Genomic DNA, 26779 nt, shown 5'->3' on the forward strand with positions numbered 1-26779 from the left:
CTGCTCATGCAGGCTCATAGGATTGTAAATCTGTCTCTCGGGGCCCATTGCCAAGGTGGCTTTGTTTATATTAGGCAAAACGTATTGTAAAAATGACAGGAATTTATAAGGACCCTGGATTGTCTGTAAAAAAGGAAACTGTGGCTAAGAATTGGAGGGTAGGGCGTAGGATAGGGAATAAATGTCCAATTACGGGAAACCAGACGCCATGTATCACAGGAACTGCCGTCTTCTAGTGCCCCATATGAATGAAGCAATGGAGCGCATGTGTGATCACAGCTCTATTCACTTCTATGGTATGGTAAATGAGGCAGGTGGTCCGAATGTGCAGTACCTCTCCATTCACATGGGTTCGTGGGGACATCAACTCTTGTGATTGCTGTGATCTGTAGCATTGTCCCATTGATCTATTCACATTTGATCACTTTTTATTTAAATTCCACCTTTTTGAATTCTTTACTTTGTCTTTGGCATTTGAAAATTAAACCCTCTATGATTGGAGTAAGTAGGCGCCATCTTTAAACGACCAACATCCCCTATGTGGGGCAGCACACTGGCTGGGGACTTGGGTTCAAGTCCCATCCAGGTCAACATCTGGAAGAGTTTTTATGTTCTCTCCATGTTTGCGTGGGTTTCCTCAGGGTCCTCCAGTTTCCTCCCACACTCCAAAAACATACTGGTAGGTTGATTAGATTGTGAACCCCATTGGGGACAGGGACTGTTCTGCCAAACTCTGTGCAGCGCTGTGTAATCTGTGTACGCTATATAAAATAAAGGAATTATTATCTATGAATGGCAGATATTGGGATGAATTTAGAGGGCTTGGTCCAAATTAGTTACCCCTATTGACATGATAGAGGAGGGTTGTCAAACTCATTTTCACATCACAGTCTCATGGTTGCCTTAAAGGGGTTGAAAATAATTTTATTACTATATATATATATATATATATATATATATATATATAGTAATATTTATTTATAGTATATTTATTTATAGTATGTTTATTTATTTAATTTAGCAGTTACGTTTATAGAGCACGTAACATAACAATCAGCCATTTGAGGGCAACCACATAGATGAACACATTGGGGCAGATTTACTTACCCGGTCCATTCGCGATCCAGCGGCGCGTTTTCTGTGCTGGATTCGGGTCCGGCCGGGATTTATTAAGGTAGTTCCTCCGCCGTCCACCAGGTGGCGCTGCTGCGCTGAAAAGCATTGGAACCCGCTGGAGTTCGCCGAGCCGGGCCGAGTGAAGGTAAGTGCAAGCTCCGCGACAGATTTTTTGTTTTAAATGAGGCGGTTTTTCCGAATCCGTCGGGTTTTCGCTCGGCCACGCCCCGATTTCCGTCGCGTGCATGCCAGTGCCGATGCGCGACAATCTGATCGCGTGCGCCAAAATCCCGGGGCAATTCAGGGGAAATCGGCGCAAATTGGAAATATTCGGGTAACACGTTGGGAAAACGCGAATCGGACCCTTAGTAAATGACCCCCATTGTTAATTGACTTAGGAAACCACAATGCCAAGTATGTGCTCCCTACAGTAGTCAACACTGCCCTGCACAGTAACCAATATAGTGACTCCCAAACAGAAATCAGAGTTCCCCAAAAACCAGCCAGAGCCAAAAAGCCATTGCAACCCTAAAAAACACTAGCCAGAGATCCCCCCATACACTGGTCCAGCAGCTAGAGATGTGCAGACCTGAACTTAAAGTTCAGGTCTGGGTGTGTCCTATGCTTAAGAAGGAATCCTGGTCATCTCTACCAGAAGTCGTTGCCCCTCCCCTGATGTATATCCCGCTGTGGAAAAAATTTGCTCACCTTTCCCTACTCCCCTGCCGCAGTCTTCTTCTTGCTTTGGTTTGTGTGTGGCGGATGCATGTGCCGACTTCGAAGCCGGCAGACATGATGTGATGACATTCAAGCCCAATGCATTGCCACACACACAGGTCACAGGCTGAATTTGGCATCTGTGGGATATGGGATAACAATCTGATCAGTGGGGGTCCGATTGCTGGGACTCCCACAATCACGAGAAAAGATCTCTGCTGATCAAAAGAACAGGGAAAGTTGAGACCTTTCCTTTTAGTCCTTCTGTATATAGGCCACTTATCATTTCTGATCCCAAACAGTGTTATTAAAGATTCTCATTAGTTAGTAAAGCAGGGAACTGTATATACTGTGTAATGTGGTGGTCCTCAATGCTAAATCTGTATCAGACCCTCTAACAATAATGTATGGTTAGTAGTACTGATATCTTGGTATGAGGCAGGCATACCTCAATGGCCTTGTTGGTCCCATCAAGTTAAGGGCAATGATAACTTTTTTGGTCCTGCCAATAAAGCTTCTTTGAATAAGTGATGGCAATCACAGCAACCATACAGACTTTAAAGCATCTCCCCCACATGTCGGTCAAAAGGTCCAGAAACTTATTTTCCTAGAACTTGGAATGGGTTGAGATGGTTGGTGTTGATTTAAAGGGAACTCTTCAGCAACCTTTGCCTTGAGCAATGAAAGCCTCCGAGCTGTAAGTGACAATATTCTGAATCCCGCACTGTAAGTAGTATAACTGTGAGTCTTACTATATTTCATCTTTGAAACTCCCCTTGTATTCTTGCTAATTCAGTACTAGGATCACAAAACATCTCCTTGTATTGGGAGGAATCAATGTTGGAATAATCTGGTCCTAGTTTACACCTCCTATTTGTTAGTGTTGTGTAATTTAGACCACTTTCCTTTCCAGCAAAACCACAAGGAGCTGGTAAGGAAACAATTTGTATGAAACTAGGTCATTGTTTCACATTTACAATGACTAGCTGATCGTGTTGGTATGATTATATATTCAGGAGAAAACGATGGAATAAAATATGTTATTAGTAATAGATGTGCGATCACAATACACCTGGCGTGTCTGGGAGAGAGACAAGAGAGCCCTGCCTGATGTGAGAGCATTTCTGAACGATTATCAGACACGCAAATATTACAGATGGGCAGAGAAACAAATTTATGAATAATACCATGAAGTACCTTTGTAAATTGCCCAATATACATCATTTTTTTAAAGTGCCGACACTAATCTTGGGTGTTAACTCTTTAAATAAATGCTGCTGGCACGTGCGTGGTGCTAGTTAAATCCGGGCAGAGCAGGTGGGTGACCATTTTCCAGAGAATAGTCACTCCCTGTCCGTGAGAAGATACTGCTGGCATTCAAAGGGTAACACAAGCACAGATAGTGGGTGTTACCAGTTCATTCGAGTTGGAACCCAAACCTTAACGGGTCCACTCATCCATAGTCCCATAGCAAAAAATAGGCTGTGGACCTTATATGCAGTGTGAGGGTGCACTTTTTTTTATCCCACCCACTACACTAATAGCGTATAATAAAGCAGAGAAGGGGGGGTGGTTACATCCAAGTAAACCAGTTACATCCGGTCTATAGCCTGTACATCCGGTCTATAGCATGAGATGCAGAAAGCGACAGAGAAAGTTCTGTAGAATCACAGACTGGGATGGAGGGACCGATAGGGAACAGGGAGATCTTGTACCTCACTATTTTGTGCAGGAGACATCTGTATCCACGGCCTTGAACACATCCAGCCCTACTACATACACAGAGAGCTCTGTCACATGACCTCCTCCTCTGTGAGCAAGGAGCAGCAGCCCCTCCCAGGAATCTGTAGAATTTGTAGAGTTTATTTGTACTGTGGACTCCAGGGCTTGTGAGCATAGGCAGAGGAAGCAGCTACTGCAGCACTAAGATAATCTGAAGGGGATAGCAAAGAAACAGATGGATTTAGGTAACAAAGATAATAGACAAAGTTGTTTTACATCCTAAGAGCTATTGATTTGTGGGAAAAAGAAACTTTACAGTCACTCTTTAAGTTTCAAGAAGAAAGAAGACATGATGTTGGAGACGGCAGAGAGACAGTCACTAGTGTTCTGTATTAAGGCAGGGGTGATGTTACGTGCTGAAGTATATAGCTGGGTCATCAGCATAAAGATGATACTACAAACCAAATCTGCTGATGGTTTGTTCAATTGGGGCAGTATAGAGGGAGAAGAGAAGAGGAACTAGGACTGAGCCCTGAGGAACCCCAACACTGAGAGGATGATGAGAAGAGAAAGATCCAGAAAAGGAGACACTGAAAGTGCGGTCAGAGAGATAGGAAGAAAACCAGGAGAGTGCAGTGTCCTTCAGGCCAATGGAGCGAAGCATCCTGGGGAGGAGCTGGTGGTCCACAGTATCGAATGTTGCCGATACGTTGCCGATCCAGAAGAACCAGGAGAGAATAGTGCCCTTTGGATTTAGCAGTGAGGAGATCATTGGAGACTTTACAAAGAGCAGTTTCAGAGGAAAGCATAGTACGAAAACCTAATTGTAGGGGGTCACAGGTACTGTAATCCACTGCTGCACAGTGATGTATGAAGCAGTGGTCCATGGGTATCTAATAACCTATTATCTACTGTAGTTACTACTTGAAATCAACTCACGAATCTGCACAGAACAGCACATGACAAATCATTACTGACTCAGCTAATGCCCACCAGCTCTTTGATTTTTTTTGTAACAAGCACAGATTCACGGTTCCTGGTTGCAGCATAAGTTACGCTCACAATGACAATACAAAGAATTACGGCACGCAGAAAGTTTGGATCACAGTCACATATCACTGCAAACCTGGGCTAGAGGGGAAATTCAGCAAGACATAAAGCAAGGTCAACAGTGGAGTGTGAACACCGTTTTAAAAATATAAATGCACAGCAATACAATACAGTAAACCTTGGGGATTCTTCACACAATAACCTTCATGTGGAAGTCTCTTGTTTTCTTATCAATTGATCTACAGGGAACAATTGCTTAAAGCAAATTTTCCCCTGCAGGCTCTGATTTACAATGACTGTATGTGCTAATGCACCAGAGTTCAGCTGTAATTAACCCTTCTCATTCAGAGAGGCTATAATATTTATGACCCTGCCCTCAGCATCTACATATCTGCCAACTTCTCTCTTGGAATACTTGGCAGTAAAATAACACTGGCAGCTTAAAGGCAGTGATTATTATCAGCATTAATATTTGTGGATAGAATGATGTGTGTGTTACTGGAGCTTTGAAATATTAGAAATGACACAGTAATAGCGGTAATAAGCAAAAGATAGCTGTTGAATGTATACTAATATGGAGAGCAGATATCCTCCTAATCTTATGCTGAATAGTTACTTTAATAATGGGGGATACAAAGCAGAAAGACTTCAAGATAGCGTGTGAAATTCTAATGGGTGGGGGTCTACCTTTCCTTTACCTCCTGCCCAAAGATTTGTCCTGTGCTGGAAGAAATCAAAAACTGCTACCATTTACTCTGTCACCAGATTTTACTCTTTTTCTAGAATTCGATCTTTAATAATAATAATAATAATAATAATTCCTTTATTTATATAGCGCACATTTGTGTGAAATCTCACCCATTTTCCTATTAAAAACTTATATAGCCTGAGTTACGTCAGGTTTAGAGGCTTGGATGGGAGTATCACTCAAGAGCTCTATCTACAGTTCTATAGCACCTAGAACCATTCTTATGGTGCTATTCAAAGATAAGAATCTCATCCTTTAGACTGCATCATGTGGTTATGTGATATAAAAAACCTGAGATGCAGGCAGTTAAACCATAACCATTATTTCACTTATTTTTCTTATTTGTGCAGGGGATAATATTGTTTCTAATATTAGGGGATTTTGTGAGCTTTTATTGAAAAAAGTCTACTTTTCCCTGTTAAAAGCTTCCCTTGCACTGTTCTGTAAATGTCTGTTGCAATGCAAAAGCCTTCTTCATCCTGTGCTATGTGAATGAAGACGACTCAGTCTATGGTACAGTCTATGTATAATGTCTCCACTCTCTGTGCTGCTGTCTACATTAAAATTTACAACTAGATCTTTCCCTGCACTCTGTGAGCTATTTATTCTTTGTTCACTTACACTGTCAGCTCTGAAAGCCCACATTGTCTCTTCACACACTAGCAATCTGCCATGAGAGAGAAGAGTTGGACAGAAGTTACTGTGTGTCAAAAAAGGAGGCTTCAGATTTACTATAAAATGTAATGCCTTATTCACACGCCCATGTGTTCCTCAAGACCGGACCAGGACGTAGCACACGGCTTGGTGGAGAAGGGAGGGGGAGTGAGTGCTCCTTGCCCCTCCCCACGCCATTAAAAGCTTAGTGGCCCCTAGGTCAAAATTTAGGTGAAGCACAGTGTGCCATCACACCAAGGCAGGTACCATAGACTACTTTTGCTGCCAGATATGAAGTTTTCGCTCACTTTGATACACTGTGACATCTGATGACTCACTGTTCAGCTCTCCTCTCTCCAGCAGATGGCTAGTGTGTGAAGGATGTCTGCTATAAGAGCTGTATAAACAAAGAAATAGTTTACTAAGTGCAGGGAAAGATTGAGCTCTAAATATACATGTAGGCAGCAGTAGGGTGAGTGCAGACATCATATACCGTATTTTCCGGACTATAAGGCGCACTTAAAAGCCTTGGATTTCCTTGGAAATCCAAAGTGCGCCTTATAGTCCGGTGCGCCCTATATGAGGGCAGCGGACCATACTTACAAAGGTCCCCGCTACCGGAGACAGCAGATCTCCAGCGGGAACTGCAGACCACGCGGCACAAACAACTTCTGCCGCGTCGGTCTGCAGTTCCCGCTGGAGATCTGCTGTCTCCGGTAGCGGGGACCTTTGTAAGTATGGTCCGCTGCCCTCCTCCACCTTCCCCGCGTCGCCGCGTCTCGTCGGGTCTCGTCTTCGGGTCGCGTCGCGTCTCTTCTCGTCGGGTCTCCGCTCCGCCCCCGGACCTCCGCCACGCCCCCGGACCCTGCGCCTTATAGTCCGATGCGCCTTATATATGGAATTATTCCATATATACGGCGCATCGGACTGATGCGCCTTATATTCCGGTGCGCCTAATGGCCCGGAAAATACGGTATAGACTGTGCCAGTGAGCTGTCTTCATTCTGTATAGCACAGGATGAAGATGACTTTTGTATAGTAATGTGCATATACAACAACAGGGCAGGGGAAGCTTTCAAGGTAGAGAGTTTTAATAATAGCTCACAAAACTCCCAAATAAACTATATTACTAAATTGTTTTAAAGCACATCCCGTACACATATAAGAAAAAAAAAGTGAAATGACGGTTACGCTTTAAAAACACAGACCCACATTTACTAAGGTCCTTGCGCCAGTTTTCTGTTGGACTTTGCATGTTCTATTCAATGCAAACTGCTTGTACATGTACTTGAGAAGTGTCTGCACCACAATTGTGTTGCATGCGCCTATTTTGTGGCACGGCTGCATTCAACATGTCTGATCATTGTAGAGATGTTTATATCCATTTACCTATGTAAAAGAACAAGAGCGTGGAGCTGACACATGCATGCAGGTCTAGGAGCCAGGCAGGTAAAATACAGTGTAGCTGTCAGCAGAACAAGCATTTGATCAACATCTACTGAATGTTAATGCAGCATCAGAATATCTACAGTCCTGGTATTAGAGACATTGACAACGACCTATATGTGACATTGCAATAAATATGTCACAGGCATAAATCAAATTAGTCTCAGCTTTTACATACACTTGCTCCTGATATATTTACCCCTTTGTGCACTAGGAGACCTGCTCACAGGCACAGCTAATTTGAGAGGATGGCGTGATCTGTCAGTGATAGCCGCTTGGGAGTTATTACAACAAAGTAGTGAGTAATACCTCCACCATCTGCTTGTTTCTTCTGAAATATTGGTAACATATGAATATTATTTACGTGTGAAAACTGTCGATTTATGGAGTAACGCGCATTATGATTCTGGATGCAACAAAGTTGTAGATGTTAATAGGGAGGACTTTTGGATAGGAAATGGTGTTTTGAAATCAGTCTACGCATTAAAGTGGTTGTCTGGTATCAATATCTATGCAGCAGCAGGCGATGTTGGAATACCAAAGTATACTTATACTTCTTGTAACTTATACTTCCCCCTATCCTCCAATCCAGCACAGCAGTTCTTGTCACCACAGCTCCGTTTGTATACAGAAGTTGCCTGATGACAGCAAATGACTACTGGAGCCGTCACTGAGGCCAGTGATTGGCTACAGAGTTTACATGGCATTTAAATTACGTCACAACTGCAGCCAATTTAGAGAGACGAGAGATGTCATGGCTGTATATACTATCTACTGGGGGTGGCATGGCTGTATATACCATCTACTGGGAGTGGCATGGTTGTAAATACTTTCTACTCAGGTGTGGCATGGCTGTATATACTATCTACTGGGGGTGGCATGGTTGTATATACTATCTACTGGGGAGTGGCATGTCTGTATATACTTTCTACAGGGGTGTGGCATGCCTGCATATACTATCTATTGGAGGTGGCATGCTTGTATACACATCTACTGGGGGTGGAATGGTTGTATATACTATTTACTGGGGGTGGTATGGCTGTATATACTATCTACTTGGGAGTGGCATGGCTGTATATACTATCTACTGTGGGTGGCATGCTTGTATATAATATCTACTTGGGATTGGCACGTCTGTATATACTTTCTACTGGGGTGTGGCACGCCTGTATATACTATCTACTGGGGGGTGGAATGGCTGTATATACTTTCTACTGGGGGTGGCACGGCTGTATATACTTTCTACTGGGGGTGGCACGGCTGTATATACTATCCACTTGGTAGTGGCACGGCTGTATATACTATCTACTTGGTAGTGGCACAGCTGTATATACTATCTACTTGAGAATGGCATGGCTGTATATACTATATACTGTGGGTGGCATGCTTGTATATACTATCTACTTGGGAGTGGCACGGCTGTATATACTTTCTACTGAGGGTGGCATGGCTGTATATACTACCTACTGAGGGTACTGTATTGGCAATACATTTACCATATACACTCACCGGCCACTTTATTAGGTACACCATGCTAGTAACGGGTTGTACCCCCTTTTGCCTTCAGGACTGCCTCAATTCTTCGTGGCATAGATTCAACAAGGTGCTGGAAGCATTCCTCAGAGATTTTGGACCATATTGACATGATGGCATCACACAGTTGCCGCAGATTTGTCGGCTGCACATCCATGATGCGAATCTCCCGTTCCACCACATCCCAAAGATGTTCTATTGGATTGAGATCTGGTGACTGTGGAGACCAATTGAGTACAGTGACCTCATTGTCATGTGCAAGAAACCAATCTGAGATGATTCCAGCTTTATGACATGGCGCATTATCCTGCTGAAAGTAGCCATCAGATGTTGGGTACATTGTGGTCATAAAGGGATGGACATGGTCAGCAACAATACTCAGGTAGGCTGTGGCATTGCAACGATGCTCAATTGGTACCAAGGGGCCCAAAGAGTGCCAAGAAAATATTCCCCACACCATGACACCACCACCACCAGCCTGAACCGTTGATACAAGGCGGGATGGATCCATGCTTTCATGTTGTTGACGCCAAATTCTGACCCTACCATCCGAATGTCGCAGCAGAAATCGAGACTCATCAGACCAGGCAATGTTTTTCCAATCTTCTACTGTCCAATTTCGATGAGCTTGTGGAAATTGTAGCCTCAGTTTCCTGTTCTTAGCTGAAAGGAGTGGCACCCGGTGTGGTCTTCTGCTGCTGTAGCCCATCTGCCTCAAAGTTCGACGTACTGTGCATTCAGAGATGCTCTTCTGCCTACCTTGGTTGTAACGGGGGGCGATTTGAGTCACTGTTGCCTTTCTATCAGCTCGAACCAGTCTGCCCATTCTCCTCTGACCTCTGGCATCAACAAGGCATTTCCGCCCACAGAACTGCCGCTCACTGGATGTTTTTTCTTTTTCGGACCATTCCCTGTAAACCCTAGAGATGGTTGTGCGTGAAATTCCCAGTAGATCAGCAGTTTCTGAAATACTCAGACCAGCCCTTCTGGCACCAACAACCATGCCACGTTCAAAGGCCTCAAATCACCTTTCTTCCCCATACTGATGCTCGGTTTGAACTGCAGGAGATTGTCTTGACCATGTCTACATGCCTAAATGCACTGAGTTGCCGCCATGTGATTGGCTAGAAATTAAGTGTTAACGAGCAGTTGGACAGGTGTACCTAATAAAGTGGCCGGTGAGTGTAGACAATGCACTTTTGTGAACTCTGCAGGACCGGGTAAGTAAATGTGCTCCACTATCTACTTGGGAGTGGTACGGCTGTATATACTTTCTAAAAGGGGTGGCATTGCTGCATATACTATCTACTTGGGAGTGTCATGGCTGCATATACTATATACTGGAGGATGGCATGGCTGTATATACCATCTACTGGGGGGCTGCATATAATTAAATTATTGGGGGATCTGTTTATAAAGGCTGGATTTTTATTAAACTTGGGTAGCTGTTTATGGAATACTGTCTATAATTTAATAAGGGAGTATGTATATGAGGGCCTGTGGGGAAGCCAACTATAAATAAATTAGGGGAGCTGAATAGAAATAAAACGGTTGTGTACATAAACTATCAGGGTGCTGTACGTAGATTACTTACAGGGTTGTAACGTATTGCAAAAGCATCAGGCAAAACATAGAAGTAGTAACATAAGTTATGCATTCTTAATTGTTGCTAATTTTAAAGGACACCTGTCATCAGGTCTCTGTAACTAATTCACCAGGTGGACTTTTATCTAGTCAATTCCTACATTAACCACTGTAAAATCATCTTTTCTTTATTACGTAAATGAGCCTGGGCAAATGGAGAGAAAAAGTGATGTCACCAGGGCCGGATTAACGGTGTTGGGGGCCCCTGGGCGCAAATTGGTGGGGGCCCTTCCAACAATGTTTTTGGAAGTATATAGCCTGCCAGCCCCCTGTAGTATATAGCCTGCCAGCCCCCTGTAGAATATAGCCTGCCAGCCCCCTGTAGAATATAGCCTGCCAGCCCCCTGTAGAATACAGCCACCAGAACCCTGTAGTGTGCCGCCACCAGAACCCTGTAGTGTGCCGCCACCAGCCCCTGGTAGTATACAGCCACCAGCCCCCTGTAGAATTTAGCGGCCAGTCCCCTGTAGAAAATGGCAGCAAAATAATAAACTTAATACTTACCTCACCTTCCCTTCCAGTGACCCCACAATGCTGCAGGCTCTTCCTTGCTCCTCAGGCAGCTGCCGGCCACTGAAGACACAGCTGCCATCGCTGGGGGAGATCGCCGATGCGCAGCATGTAGTGATCGGACCCCAACGGCGTGACGTCATCACTCACCACCGGCGTCCCATCACAACCTGCTGCCGCCAAAACCGTGTATCAGCGATCTCCCCCAGCGATGGCAGCTGTGTCTCACTGACACTGCTGACATCCTAGACCCCTATGTGCGATGCAGGCAGCCACTGGCTGAGCTGAGTCACTGACTGTCGGAAACTGGTGGGGGCCCCGGGGCTCGAGCCCCTCCTTTAATCCGGCCCTGGATGACACCCCTGTTATCCCTCCCCCTGCTTATGTCATGTGTATAGGAGTATCTCATACACTCACAGGCTGCAGGGGGCGCCAGCACCAGGAGTGTCACATCATTAATTAGACTGTCAGTCATGTGTATAGGAGTATCTCATATACACACACAGGCTGCAGGGGGCTCCAGCACCAGGACATACTTAGAGAAGCCAGCACCAGGAGTGTAAAATCAGTATACTGGCTGTCAATCATGTGTATAGGAGTATCTCATATACACTGACAGGCTGCAAGGAGCATCACCACCAGGAAGTATATAGAGGAGCCAGCAGGAGTGTCACATCATTATACAGGCTGTCAGTCATGTTTATAGGAGTATCTCATACACTCACAGGCTGCAGGGGGCACCAGCACCAGAAAGTACACAGAGGAGCCAGCACCAAGAGTGTCACATCATTATAGAGGCTGTCAGTCATGTGTATAGGAGTATCTCATACACACAAAGGCTGCAGGGGGTGCCAGCACCAGGAAGTACATAGAGGAGCGAGCAGGAGTGTCACATCAATCCATTATACTGTAAGTGACTGTGGTTTTTCTAAGGGTGCGGTGTGGAGATGTGTTGCATGGAGCTGATATCCTTTGGCGATGATTTCAACAGTGAAAAACCATGGAAACCATCATAATGAAGTCCACATCCTTGTTATGGATATCCTGTAAGGTACTAGATGGCACTAATGACAACTAGTGTGAGGCACTTCTCTGCATGCATAGTGTCCGTGAGTCGGTGACACCGTGTGAAGATGGTATCAATTGTTATTAATGTTGTCAGCATATATTCACCAGGTTGTAGATGCTTCAGAAATGTCTCTACATTGTTTGATGAGATTTTGTATGTATGTGCACAATATAGATAGCGTGGGCATAACCTGCCCCTAGCCTGGCTGCAGTGATACACTGGATGACAGCTGTGCGGGCGGATGATCCTGATGACTCTCAGTCAGGTCTCGGCAGCTTGGGAAGCTGCCACTTGCAGCATAGACAGAGATTGTAATTATACCCATGTGCTGGTGCAGAAGGCCCGCTTATTAATCTGTCAGGTCTGAGAGTGCAGGAGAGGAGATGTGTACAAGTTTCCATGGAGACATGACCTAAACATCTAGCGGGGAATCTGCCGTCAACTCAAGTGTAATAGAGTGATAATGCTGAGCAGTCATTTATAGTCAAGTAATTAAACACCATACAATGGAACAACATAATCTGGAGCCACTTACGCTATGATAAAGTCTGACGCTCTGAAGCTTTTATCTCAAAATCTCAACAATTTCTTCCCAGATTCCCGATCTGTCAAAATCTTGACTTCTTAAACCATCTAGACGCAGCCTCTCCGACACCTATTGTTGTAAGACATATCTCTTTTGTGAGTCTCCTGCTGTATCAGCAGGTTTCCTACGATAGAGATGAAGAATCACTAAATTTCAAAGATTTCCTGACATGTATAGTATCTCCCATGTCTGATACAGGGAATACAATTTTAGGCTTCAGTTATGGCATCCTGGTATTGTCCATTAGATCTATCAGGCATTGTGGGTGCGTGCTAGCACAGGATAACGTCTATTGTTGTAGATAGACAGGTGGCAACATTGCCTTTGTCTTCCACATATTGTCATTGGACATGGGGTTTCAAGGCTAAAGGTTGACTGGTTGCAGTATACTACCTCTGCAGGCCAGTTAATCTCAGAAACTTGAATTTTCAAGTAATCCCCTATCCACAAGCTTATGGGAGAGGGTCTGACTGCTGAGACCCCAGAGTAGGATCCCCATTAATCTGGAGAATGGGGGTCCCGTTTTCACTGGTACTAACCATTGAATAGTATACAAGTATCAAAAATTGTATAATGCGATCGGCTATCGTTGTCACTCAACTTAGGCTACCTGCACACAGGACGGGCCACAGTTTTCATCCAATGTGTCATCGGCGGGTAAATACCAAAATACTGGGCACACATCGATGACACCAATAACAGACTATGCAGGATGAACTATGGACAGGAAAAGGGCCTGCTCTATCTTTTACAGCCCAACCTGTTGGCTCATCTGCAGGAATCCACAGCTGTGGCATGAGCCCCTAGAAGTGTTTGTGAGGTGTGTTAGCTATAGAAAAAATGGCTAGCACATGTCTCCAAAACCTAGTCATTTGCTTGAGCCCATAGACTGAATGTGAGTGGGAGTGGCAGATGTAGTCAGGCACTGTTCTTCTTACACTTCCATACTATTGAGTTGAGCAGTAGGACACAGCTGCTCCACCTATTAGTGAGAACGGAAGACTTGTTTTTGGGATTGTTCTTCCGACTGACCCCACCAATTAGCTTGCTATCCTCTATTCCATGGATAGGGGGTAACCTGAAATTTTGGAACAACTCCTTTAAAGGGAACCTGTCAGCAGAAATTGACCTAATAAACCATTACCAGTGTGTTGCCAAGCGGCAAACACTTTCCAGATCCTGTTTTTTTCATGGCCCAGTGTGGTGGCATCATCCAGAAAATCAACTTTGACATCAATAGTGAGATGTGAATTGCTTGTATAAAGTCAAGGAGGCAGAGATTTTAACACTGAAGTCAAACTCTCTCTTCCACAGAAAGCCCCTTTGCTGTAATTGATGATCCTGCATGCAGAGACATCACTAACCAGATCTCCTGATGTCCAATCATGATGTGAAGTAGAAGTAGAAGTAGAAGTAGAAGCATTGAGAGCTCCCCACCTTGAGATCAGTATTAAACTCTCCATCTCTTTGTCATTATACAACCAATTTACATCTCTTTTCAAAGTTTATTTTCTGGATGATGACACTACATTGGGCCATGAAATAAACAAAAACTAGAAGGTGTTACACTGTTTAACAACAGAATGGTAGTGGTTTATTTGGCCAATTGCTGATGACAGGTTCCCTTTAAGGTAGCAGGAAGCTGTACTAACCGATGATCTGTCTTTCAGTCACCTTTTTAGACCAGACCTTCTCCAGTGGTCTTAGATTCCTTGCCGCTACATGTCCCTTTTCTTCTCTGTACAATTCCCAGGCTACTCACTCTTCTGTAAAGTATGCTTTATGTGACCTTGACAGCTCTACAGCTTATGTCCTTAACAACACAGTGTACACCTTACATTATAGGTGTGATTTTATGTAACACTAGATAGCCGACCATCAGCCAACATTTGATGGGGGAAGGTGATCGCTGAAAGTCACCAATGGGTTTTAACCATTTTACAAGCAGGTGGCCAGGAGTGCTGATGTGCAGGGAAAACTTACACATGGGTGTATTAGTCTGTGAAATATGCAGCATATGTCAGCTGTATTCCCTTGACTGAACACCAGTATTCATACCGGTCTATGATGCTGTGAGTCACTTACTACAACACAGAACTACTGTCCCATTCTGTAATCATGGTTTCCATATAGGAAATTTGCTCTTTATGGATACAAAGGCTCCAAGGAATTCAGTCTGTCTATACCCATGTGAAGTTGTTCTTAGACGCCACAGAAATTATATTAATATGAGCATCATAGCATTATTCTATCTTTTTCTGTAATGGGGAACATTTCCTAAAAGCTAGTGAAGCTAGGAGAACTTGTTGTGGTTTAGTTGCTGTAACATCACCATTCACATGCTGCTGAAAACAAAGATCACTTATGCTGGGGGTTTTGAACCAACATTATTGTAGTAGATTAATAACCGCTAAATTGTGTCTCCCATCCCCTTGGGTCTTGATTTGTATACAGAGGCCTAATAAATGGTTCTACTGCTCGTGTTTCAGTTGAAAAACATCTGCGATCAAGCAAGCCCCTACAATACCGCAGGCATTTGTGTACAGATCCTGGCTCCCAATTGTCCCAGATTCGGCAGGACAGTTAGGGTTTTTGACCGCTGTCCCCCCGTCCCGGGTGGTAAGGAAAATGTGCCGTGGTGTCCCACCTCCTGCAGAGCCAAGACCAGGAACTGGGATCAACTCCTGCTGCATGTGTCTGTTCAAACATTACTTACAAAGAGGACAGAGGCCACAATATTAAGAGGACGGAGGACAGAGGCCACAATATAAAGAGGACAGAGGCCGTAATATAAAGAGGACAGAGGCCGTAATATAAAGAGGACAGAGGCCGTAATATAAAGAGGACAGAGGCCGTAATATAAAGAGGACAGAGGCCGTAATATAAAGAGGACAGAGGCCGTAATATAAAGAGGACAGAGGCCGCAATATAAAGAGGACAGAGGCCGCAATATAAAGAGGACAGAGGCCACAATATAAAGAGGACGGAGGACAGAGGCCACAATATAAAGAGGACGGAGGACAGAGGCCACAATATAAAGAGGACAGAGGCCGCAATATAAAGAGGACAGAGGCCGCAATATAAAGAGGACAGAGGCCGCAATATAAAGAGGACAGAGGCCGCAATATAAAGAGGACGGAGGACAGAGGCCACAATATAAAGAGGACGGAGGACAGAGGCCACAATATAAAGAGGACGGAGGACAGAGGCCACAATATAAAGAGGACGGAGGACAGAGGCCACAATATAAAGAGGACGGAGGACAGAGGCCACAATATAAAGAGGACGGAGGACAGAGGCCACAATATAAAGAGGACGGAGGACAGAGGCCACAATATAAAGAGGACGGAGGACAGAGGCCACAATATAAAGAGGACGGAGGACAGAGGCCACAATATAAAGAGGACGGAGGACAGAGGCCACAATATAAAGAGGACGGAGGACAGAGGCCACAATATAAAGAGGACGGAGGACAGAGGCCACAATATAAAGAGGACGGAGGACAGAGGCCACAATATAAAGAGGACGGAGGACAGAGGCCACAATATAAAGAGGACGGAGGACAGAGGCCACAATATAAAGAGGACGGAGGACAGAGGCCACAATATAAAGAGGACGGAGGACAGAGGCCACAATATAAAGAGGACGGAGGACAGAGGCCACAATATAAAGAGGACGGAGGACAGAGGCCACAATATAAAGAGGACGGAGGACAGAGGCCACAATATAAAGAGGACAGAGGCCACAATATAAAGAGGACAGAGGCCACAATATAAAGAGGACAGAGGCCACAATATAAAGAGGACAGAGGCCACAATATAAAGAGGACAGAGGCCACAATATAAAGAGGACAGAGGCCACAATATAAAGAGGACAGAGGCCACAATATAAAGAGGACAGAGGCCACAATATAAAGAGGACAGAGGCCACAATATAAAGAGGACAGAGGCCACAATATAAAGAGGACAGAGGCCACAATATAAAGAGGACAGAGGCCACAATATAAAGAGGACAGAGGCCACAATATAAAGAGGACAGAGGCCACAATATAAAGAGGACAGAGGCCACAATATAAAGAGGACAGAGGCCACAATATAAAGAGGACAGAGGCCACAATATAAAGAGGACAGAGGCCACAATATAAAGAGGACAGAGGCCACAATATAAAGAGGACAGAGGCCACAATATAAAGAGGACAGAGGCCACAATATAAAGAGGACAGAGGCCACAATATAAAGAGGACAGAGGCCACAATATAAAGAGGACAGAGGCCACAATATAAAGAGGACAGAGGCCACAATATAAAGAGGACAGAGGCCACAATATAAAGAGGACAGAGGCCACAATATAAAGAGGACAGAGGCCACAATATAAAGAGGACAGAGGCCACAATATAAAGAGGACAGAGGCCACAATATAAAGAGGACAGAGGCCACAATATAAAGAGGACAGAGGCCACAATATAAAGAGGACAGAGGCCACAATATAAAGAGGACAGAGGCCACAATATAAAGAGAATGGATGACAGGAGGCGAAATTATAAAGGCAGGAGGCAACAATATGAGGTCAGGGGGCCACGATATGAAGGGAATGGAGGGCAGGGGGGACTTACCGTAGATATGCTGTTTAGTTGAATTATGTCGTATTATATGGATCCTTAGGGGGGTTGGCCACAGGAAGGGGAATTATAATAGGTGGGGACCATTAAGGTCGTTATTATACTGTGCTTGGTGGTGGGATAATGGGCATGGTTTAGGAAAAGGGGAGGGGCCTTTTGTCCCTCTTTCTCTACACCAGTGGTGGCGAACTTATGGCACGGGTGCCAGAGGTGGCACTCAGCGCCCTCTATATGGGCACCCTTGCCATCACCCCAGGGTAGAGTTTGCCAGACAGGACTCAAGACCTCTTGCAGTCCCAGGATCCCAGAAGGAAGCTACAAGGATAATCCAAACTTGTTCTCCTTTCTATTGTATTGGTGTCCTCAGGTGCCTATACAATTTAAACCCATGAAAGAGGAGTAATAAGTTACTGCTTAAATTGTTGAATTGGCACTTTGCGAAAAATACATGGGTTTTGGTTGCAGTTTGGGCACTCGGTGTCTAAAAGGTTTGCCATCACTGACCTAGACTAAAAGTTGGGAGGCGTATCAGGTAACAGGAAGAGCCATGCTGATATGCAGAGGTAAGTACAGTGTGTGTCATCTTTACACCCCCTGGGGATCATCTAAATAACAATAGCCACATGTCTAAGTTTCTCCACCCTCCTATTACTGTTCACTTATTAGACTGGAACACTCTCTGTATGTAACATTGTGCACACCTTGCTACTCTGTAACACAGTCCTGCAAATACTGGGAAACTTGAGCTCCAGACTACAAGATTGTACAAAACAAAACCAACACTAAAACCCCCATAAGAAGCTGCACTAACTGCGTGACGCCTCATCCTCCTCCATCATACGACATTACAGTAAATAAACGTCCTAATTTCCCGCGCCCCGTATTTGCCACCAAAGTCTTTACAAAACAGCTGGTGGGAGTGACGTCAAATCATAGAAACCCCGCCCACGCCTGCGTGTCACGCCTCGTTCTGAAACCGTCTGGAATTTCTGGGCGGGGATTAGAAGCGTCTACCTTCCAAAGAAGGTGTCGTTCTCGCCTTGTGATTCGTTGCTTCAGGAGGTGAGAAACCCACGTGAATGACGATTCTTTCCTCTCATTGGCTGGGTGCGGTGCACGGCTCTGCATGTCATTGGCCGTGGTTCTCGCTGTAACAGGGACGCGGTGCTGTGATTGGGTTATTATTTTTCCCTAAAGATCAGTACGACTGGATCTAGGAGCTGAGGCCCGGGAGACAGCAGCGGATCCAGCGTAGTGAGCTGACCGGTCCCGGAACGGAGGTCTGTGCTTAGGGAGTGGGAATGTTATGTGACGCTTGCGCAGTGATTGTTTAAATCAGTATAAGCTTTTAAATCGTATCGATATCGGTTTGATTTGATTGCAGTGGTTGTGTGTGCGGTGTATGTGGACTCCCTGTGTTAAGAGCTGTGGCCAGTCTGTGCAGTGCAGCCTCATATGTCCGGTGGTCACCCATACCTGCTGGTATACCCCGGCTACTGACACATCTGTCACTGGGGACAATCAGCTTGAAAGTCTGATTTCTTCATTGATGTCTGTAACTTGAGGATGTAGATGTATCATCCTGTATGCTAAATTGAAAATATGCAGACATTTGTTATACAATCAGCAGGCAGTATGCTATAGAGCAGGAGGAGCTGAGCAGATTGGACATGGTGACCTATGTGCAGGCAGCATGTTATAGAGCAGGAAGAGCTGAACAGATTTAACATAGTTGTCCTATATGCAGGTAGCATGTCATAGAGCAGGAATCTCTCAGTTGTTTCACACTGTTGTGTATTAGGGTGCTCAGCTTCTCCTGCTCTATGACATATTGCTTGATGAGGTGGTCAGGAGTTGCAGAGACCTCATAGCTCGCCCTGCTATTTTGTTTCCATCAGTGATGAGCAGTCCAGATCTTCTTAGTGAGCTGGATTATTAGGCCGGTGGCACACGTGGCGTTTTGAACCCATTTTTTGGACGTTTTTAAGCAATCCGTTAAACGCGTACGTTTTTTTAACTGACTCCTTAAAAAACGGGTTCAAAACGCCACGTGTGCCGCCGGCCTGAGGGTGATGCCACATGTGCCGCTTTGTCTACGTTTGCAAACGGAGACAAAGCCCCACCCACCTGGGCGGCCCGATCGTATTGGCGTTTCTATGGAAACGCCTGCGATCGGGAACGAGCTGCTGGTGTTTTGCATTAAATTAACGCAAAACACCGGCGGCTCATTCACGATCGCTGGCGTTTCCATAGAAACGCTGATGCAATCGGCCCGCGGCCCGCCCCGGTGGGTGCAGCTTTACTTGCGTTTGCAAACGCAGACAAAGCGGCACGTGTGGCATCACCCTTGGGCTCAGCTCACTAAGAAGAGTCGCCTGGCTCCTGAATGGATCCCTATTAAATATATAAAGTTAAAGGAGAACCTCAGTCCAGCCAGTGCCCCACTTTAAAACACTTAAAGTGGGAGTGGTGAGACATTTAGGGGTGGAGTTAAATGAGCTATCGTCTCAATGAAAGGATCCGACTCCCGTTGTTCATGCGGGCGACCCATCGATAGTTTACGTAAAACTGGTATTCACATCACTGGGCTTTGAGAAACCTTTAACAGTTTCCGCACCTGGTGAATTGGAGAAGTCGCTATATATACCCATCTCATCCACAACTGGTGGAAATTATGTTAAATTACAAAAAGTCCCAAAAACTTGCCTAAACTTGTTTTCTTTATAGCCACTTGGCTGTAGCAGTGACCTGCCCTAGAGCGCTTTGTTATCTGACAACAGCATAGTGAGAACTGGACACTGCGCAATCCTAAGACCAACTCATATATACATTGCTGGTTTTGCAACATTGCTAAAAAAAAAAAAAAAAAAAAACATCTCGAACACTGTGAGTTAAATGTCACATCTTTTTTATTAATGTTTATGTATAAGATTTCTGCTCTTAGAGATGAAATTTGCTGTTTTGAGCAGTTTATAATTGTGTTTCAGCTGCTTAAAGCCAGAAATCGTAGAAATTTGCTGCAGGCTTCTCTTTAATTTCAGACGCTGTCAGCACTTGTTGGGACATGCGGCTATAATGGAATTAGATAGTAAAGTAATCACTGCTGGGCGTGTAATCATGAGGAGCGGCCAGAGGTAACCTCAGGACCTGAGGAGCAGCCGAGTGAAAGAAGTAACGCAGGAGATGCCACTGCTGCAGTGCGCTGCGGTTAGGCTAAGTTCACACTCTCGTTCAGCAGTTTCCATTACTCGTTCCATTATTAATTGAAAAAACAGTGCAGCGGTCCATTAAAGTCTATGGGGAATGGAAGACACAAGCAGGGTAACGTTTGTGGCCCATTTTGGCAGAGTGGAGATAGGAGAGGTGAGTGCTACTCGTCCCTCCCGTCTCCATAGGAAAGGAGAGGTTGTGCCGCATTTCAGGGCAGGATGTGACCCGCCCTAAATAATTACCAGCGTGGCAGCACAGTAAACCTCTATGGGGGCCGTGAGCTAGCTCCTGTTGTTTTGGGACCAGCTTTTACAGTCTTGTGCATGTTGCCTTTAGGGTGATACCACACATGGCGTCTTGAATCTGTTTTTAAGCAGTCCGTCCATAAACGCATGCGGTTTTTTAAAAACTCATCCATTCTTGACCAGTTTTAATTAAGATAATTGGTAAAACTTGTCAAAAACGCATGCGTTTTTTAACGGACTGCTTAAAAACTGACCAAAAACGGGTTCAAAACGCCATTTGTGGCATCACCCTAAGGCCACGGCCACACGTTCCGTTAGTGTTGCGTTATGAGTGCATAAGTGGCAGGCCTCGGCGGCTAGTAATCTTTAAATGCAAGACACATGGGCATGCGTTTCCATGCCCCCTCACGTGCATGTACGTAACACTAGTGGAACATGTGACCGTGGCCTCAGGGTGCGGTCACATGTACCACTTTGACTCCGCTTTGAAACTGAATTTAAGCACATGGGGTATGCATTTAAACTATACAGGATACTGGGAGACCTGTCACATGGTGTTTCTGTAGAAGTGCATATGCGATCATGCCATGGTATGCCCCTGTGCGTTTTGATTCAGTTTCTGAGTCAAAGCAGTACGTGTAACCGCATCCAAAGGCTCTGTTCACCACATCTATGTATGAAACCGAGCTCCATACATAGGGAGGTTTTCAACTGTCTCCGACGTAGGGAGCGGTGCTGCTAATATTGGAAGGAAGAGGTCCTCCAGATGTTTTGCGGCTTGGACACTGTGAGCTCACCGCACTTTGGCTGTGCATAATGCACCTCTAGTTGCGGTTTTGCTGCTAGCTCATAGCCACTATTTGCAGATGTGTGAATGTAGCCGTAGTCTGGATTCCAATAAGTGTATTATAACATGTATGTACCGTATAATGGATGCATCAACATTTTTGGTTAATATGTTGAACTATGTGAAAACAGGTTGTTTTATTTTTTCTTTGCCTAATGGAAATAAAATCTCTAAATGTAAATACTGATCGTATACTATTGCTTCTCCATGGAGAAGAGGGGAAGAAAAAGCACTTATTATAGATTATAATATCAGCAGATTTTTATAGATATAATAGATTTTTATTATTAGCACTGTATTACACGATCCGTGACATGGATAAAGTACAGATTTTCTATTTGCTTTTGTACAACCTTCCTAGCTCTACAGCATGGTGTGGAAGTATCTTATGTACAAAGCTGGTATTGTGTAACCTATTGGATTAGCTGGTTATACATGTATTGTGGATAAACCTAATGCAACGCTCTGACGCTTTTATGTAGTCACATAATCACCTTTTCAGTTAGGGAATGGAGTCCGGTGACTCGTTGTTGCAGCAATGGAGTTCACGGAGTAGGAAAAAGTTTGGAGGACTGTCCATATTCTCTAGCACAGACACAGTGAGGGTGATGCCACACGTGACGTTTTGAACGTGTTTTTGGTCCGTTTTTAAGCAGTCCGTCAAATCCGCATGCCTTTTTGACCAGTTTAAACTAAGATAATTGGTTAAACCTGTCAAAAACAGATGCGTTTTTAAAAACGCATGTGTTTTTTGACGGACTGCTTAAAAACGGGCCAAAAACGCGTTAAAAACACCACGTGTTGCATCACCTTTAGGGTGAAGACACACGTGGCGTTTTTAGGCTGTTTTTGGGCCGTTTTTAGTTTTCAGATCGTAAAAAAAGCAGCCGTTTTTGTCTGTTTTTAATTGCGCAAATTCAGAAAAACTGACAAAAAATGCATGTGTTTTCAAATACCGGATGCGTTTTTTAAAAATGGATGCGTTTTTTACAATCTGAAAACGCACAAACTAAAAACGGCCCAAAAATGGCCTAAAAACGCCACGTGTGTCTTCACCCTTAGCCTGATCCAGCGGATGGAGACGCTGTGACAAATGGTCCGAAGTAGTGTATGTGGCAAGATGTATTACTGTGGGTCTGTGTTCAGCCTGTTCTATGCGCAAATAGTATGTGTACCTTTATGGTGGTGTCACACGTAGCGTTTTGAACCTGTTTTTATTCTGTTTATAAGCCGTGCGTAGAAAACCGCACGCGTTTTTGAAAACTCATCAGATTTTGTCAGTTTTTCCAATTATCTTAATTGGGCAAAGCGGTCAAAAACAAATGATTAAAAACATGTTCAAAACGGCAGGAGTGAAAGCACCTTCAGAGTGATGCCAGATTCTTGGACCATTTTAAAGCATGCATTTTCAGTGTGTTTTTGAGGACATGGTCACATGGTGCGTTTTGGTCGCGTTTTGAAACGCATTACAACAGCAAAAGGTAATAGTAATGTAATCGGCCAAATCCCCTCATCTCAGCTGTTGTAATGCGTCATAAAACGCAACAAAAACGCACCGTGTGACCACGCCCTGAATGTTTATCATGTGTTTGGCTGCTTTGAACCTGTTTATCAGCTGTGAAGCAGATTAAAACCAGCCAAACACTTGGTAAACATTCAAAAATGGACTGAACACGCATGAGTGGCATCACCCTTGGACTCAAAGTCAATATACTGGACTTGTGGTTATCAGTGACCACTAGGAGGATCTGACTGCGTCTTTCATCTTCTAACCATTGAGAACGCTGAACAGAACGGAGCATTTTCATTGAAAGTGTACGGCTAATTAGTGTGCTGTCGTTCTGTACCCCTTAAATGTGTAACTTGAGGCAATTCTATTTTAATTCATGAAATTCCAACTGGATAATCCATGTGAATGCAATAAAGCCTGAAGAAAATAGCATTTGCGTGTATTTTTCAGACTGTAAACGTGCGTTGCTCTTTGTGGTACCGTTATGCAGGTACCTTATAAATGATGCATCCCAGTGATGTGTCTTTTCTGTCAAAGGAGACAGACACTTGAACATATCATAATGCATGTGTGAACAGAGCCTTAATTCTGTCTGTCTTGGTGAAAGGACAGTGACACTTCATCATTATTATGTCTGCTACTTCTAGATTTTGTGATGCAAAATTTGCGCATTGATTCTCTGAGTGGAAAAGTTGATGTATCTTTGCATATTCTGACAGATATGACAGTTTTTGCATAAAACATCTATACATATATATTTTTTTCTTTTCCTTATGTTCTTTAAAAAAAAATCTACCATCAAAATAAAGTATAATAAACCAGGGACACTTACTCAGAGATCCAGGCACCGTGACTGTGGTAATCTTCTTATATTTGTTATCTGTGGCCTCCTTCCTTCAACTTTTAAAATCATGCTAATGAACCTCATAGAGTGTAAGCTCTTGTGAACAGGGCCCTCACTCCTATTGTTCCATAAGACTGCTTGTACTCTGTAATGTAATATTGTATGTGTCCCCTATGATTTGTAAAGCCCCATGGAGCCCAATCTGTAATATAACTTTATAGACTGTTATGATATCTCACACTTCCCTCTCTCTGCCTACTGTAATCTCAGTGCTGAGGGAGTAGGGGGAGGGTGATACTGTGTAACGGTCTGTAAATCCAGATCACAAAGGGGCTAGCGTAGCCCCTCAGCTCATTAGCACAACTTTATATGTTGATTTTAGAAGGAAGGAGACCATGGATAACAAATAAAAGAAGATTTCCACAGTCGCGGTGTGTGGATCTATGAGTAAGTGTCGCTGGTTTGATGGTAGATTTCCTTTACCCCCTTCACAACTGCCACACAGCTACAAACGTCATAATTGCTCATGACCCATGCAGATAGAAAATGTGTAGACGTCATAACGGAGACCCACTTCACCTACACCTAGAGTGTCATATTAAAGAGATGAATTCCCCTTTTAACATCCCTCCAGGATTCAGAGATATTGGGGGACATTTATCATACACCAGCTCTGGCCCTCTGTCATGTGGAATGCTTCAGGAGACTCCAACCTCCTGATATATCCAGCGGAACTAGTGCACAATTCTACCTTCTGCGCTATCCACAGTTTTGCTCTCTGTGCATGCTGTCAAAAGATGCCATTTTTCATATACAGCTCTTTCCCATGTGTAACTTTAACTTTTAAAAACTCAATGAAAACGCATGTTTTAAAACGGTCCAAAAAAACGACCCGTGTGGCATTACCCTAAAGCGGGATACACTAAATGCATTAAACCGTCCAGGGTTCATAAGTTTTTCTTCGTGACTTTTTACAAATCCAAAGTGTGTGTGTGTGCAAAATCTTTTTTAATTTTTTGCCATGAAAATATTTGAGAAAAAAAATCTGGTTTCCTGCTGTGAGAAATCTGCAGAGAACATATCCTGTATGTACCTGGACTTACAAAGACTATGATTGTGTCTTATGCCTGTAAATATTTGTTTTAAACTAGGCCGGGTTTGGGCAGAGTTTGACTGTTTTTGTAAAGCAGAGCTGAAGAATTCTTACTTCTGAGCACCAAAATAAAACCTTTCCGTACAGAGAGGAGCTGTCTTGTCGTGTGGTGTGAATGACCTCACTTGGTAAATAACACATTTGGCTGAAGGCGACAGCTGGAAATGCTCCACTCATGGCACAGTATTTTGGCCGGAGGCAGTGGAAATCATGTTTATAAAGTAGTCGCAGGATACTGGACGACGGGAGAAAAACACCACTAGGCTAATATGACTAAAAATCCAATACTAGGAGGCCGCATCATATGCAGCGCTTGTAAACACATTTTGATGTGAAGGTGTTTTATGTAAACGTAATTTTAACATGTAGTTTGCACATTGTAAACGCAATGCAAACGCTATGTGTGAACGTGGCCTGAGAGGTAGTCACCCAGCTTTTCTGGATTCTGAGGGGAAAATCACAGGCAAATGGACATGCTTTGTTCTCAGCCACAAGCAGTGGATTCAGGTCAGTTTTTGCGGTCCTTGTTTCCTCCTTTGTCCAGTTTTATGTCCACAAAAACGGTAAGGTCCTGAGGGTGAGGTAACATGTGGCGTTTGTATTGCGTTTGCTGGGGCGTACCTCATGCCCCATCCGATCAGTAGCCAGCACCCGGTGTTTTGTATCGTTTACAAAGTTTGAAACGCATATGCGATCGGGTCGAGCCACTCGTGACCGGAGCCCACGTTTTATAATGCAATTTGGGAGGAGTAACTCCCGAAGACAGGCCCGTTTAGAGTGATGCCACACATGGCGTTTTGGTCCGTTTTTAAGCAGTCTGTCCAAAAACGCATCCGTTTTTGGCCAGTTTCAATTAAGATAATTTGTAAAACCTGTCACTAATGGATGCATTTTCAAAAAACGCATGCGTTTTTTAACAGACTGCTTAAAAACGGACCAAAAACTGGTTCAAAACGCCATGTGTGGCATCACCCTTAGGGTGATGACACACATAGAGCTTTGTCTGCGCTTGCAAACGCGGTGGGTGCGGCTTTGTTTGCAAACGCAGACAAAGCGCTACGTGTGGCACCAGCCTTGGACCAAAGTGCTTGTGTTTGCAAGCTAGCGACCAGCATTTTGCCACTGAAAGACAATTCATGTGTCGCCACATACCAAACGCATGCGTTTAAGGTTTGGACACATCTGCGTTTGGGAGTGACTCCTCCTCCTCCCCATTTGCTTCTCAAAACAGCATTTCAGAACGAATCGTGTGAACACGGCCTTATCAGTCATCTGGAAGATGGTTGTCTTCATGATTGGTTGAGTTTCTCAGAATACATCTGACATAAAGTGTTTTAATTTCCATTATCGACATCTATTTTACGCACCGATCGGACATTTGGCCTTTGCATATATGTTTATGAAATGAATTGATATAATACGTAATTATTGGAGTAAAATAATCATTTAGGCATGGCATGATTGTAGTCTGTATAGTGAATTGATCAGCATGCTAGTGCGCCATCTATTATGGAAATCGCCGGCGCGGGTAATTGATGGCGGTCTGTATGCTGACTG

General features: G+C 44.2%; 1 protein-coding gene across 1 annotated transcript in view; it reads left to right on the plus strand.

Moving 5' to 3' along the window:
* Positions 1–18535: 18535 nt before the first annotated feature.
* Positions 18536–26779, plus strand: part of GLCE (glucuronic acid epimerase) — a 49019-nt gene continuing 40775 nt past the window's right edge. Inside the window, exon 1 of the transcript XR_011855055.1 lies at positions 18536–18693. The gene's annotated coding sequence lies outside the window, so the exon portion shown is untranslated. The remainder of the gene's footprint in view (positions 18694–26779) is intronic.

Source organism: Engystomops pustulosus, chromosome 4 (assembly GCF_040894005.1).
Source record: "Engystomops pustulosus chromosome 4, aEngPut4.maternal, whole genome shotgun sequence".
NCBI classification, from domain to species: domain Eukaryota; kingdom Metazoa; phylum Chordata; class Amphibia; order Anura; family Leptodactylidae; genus Engystomops; species Engystomops pustulosus.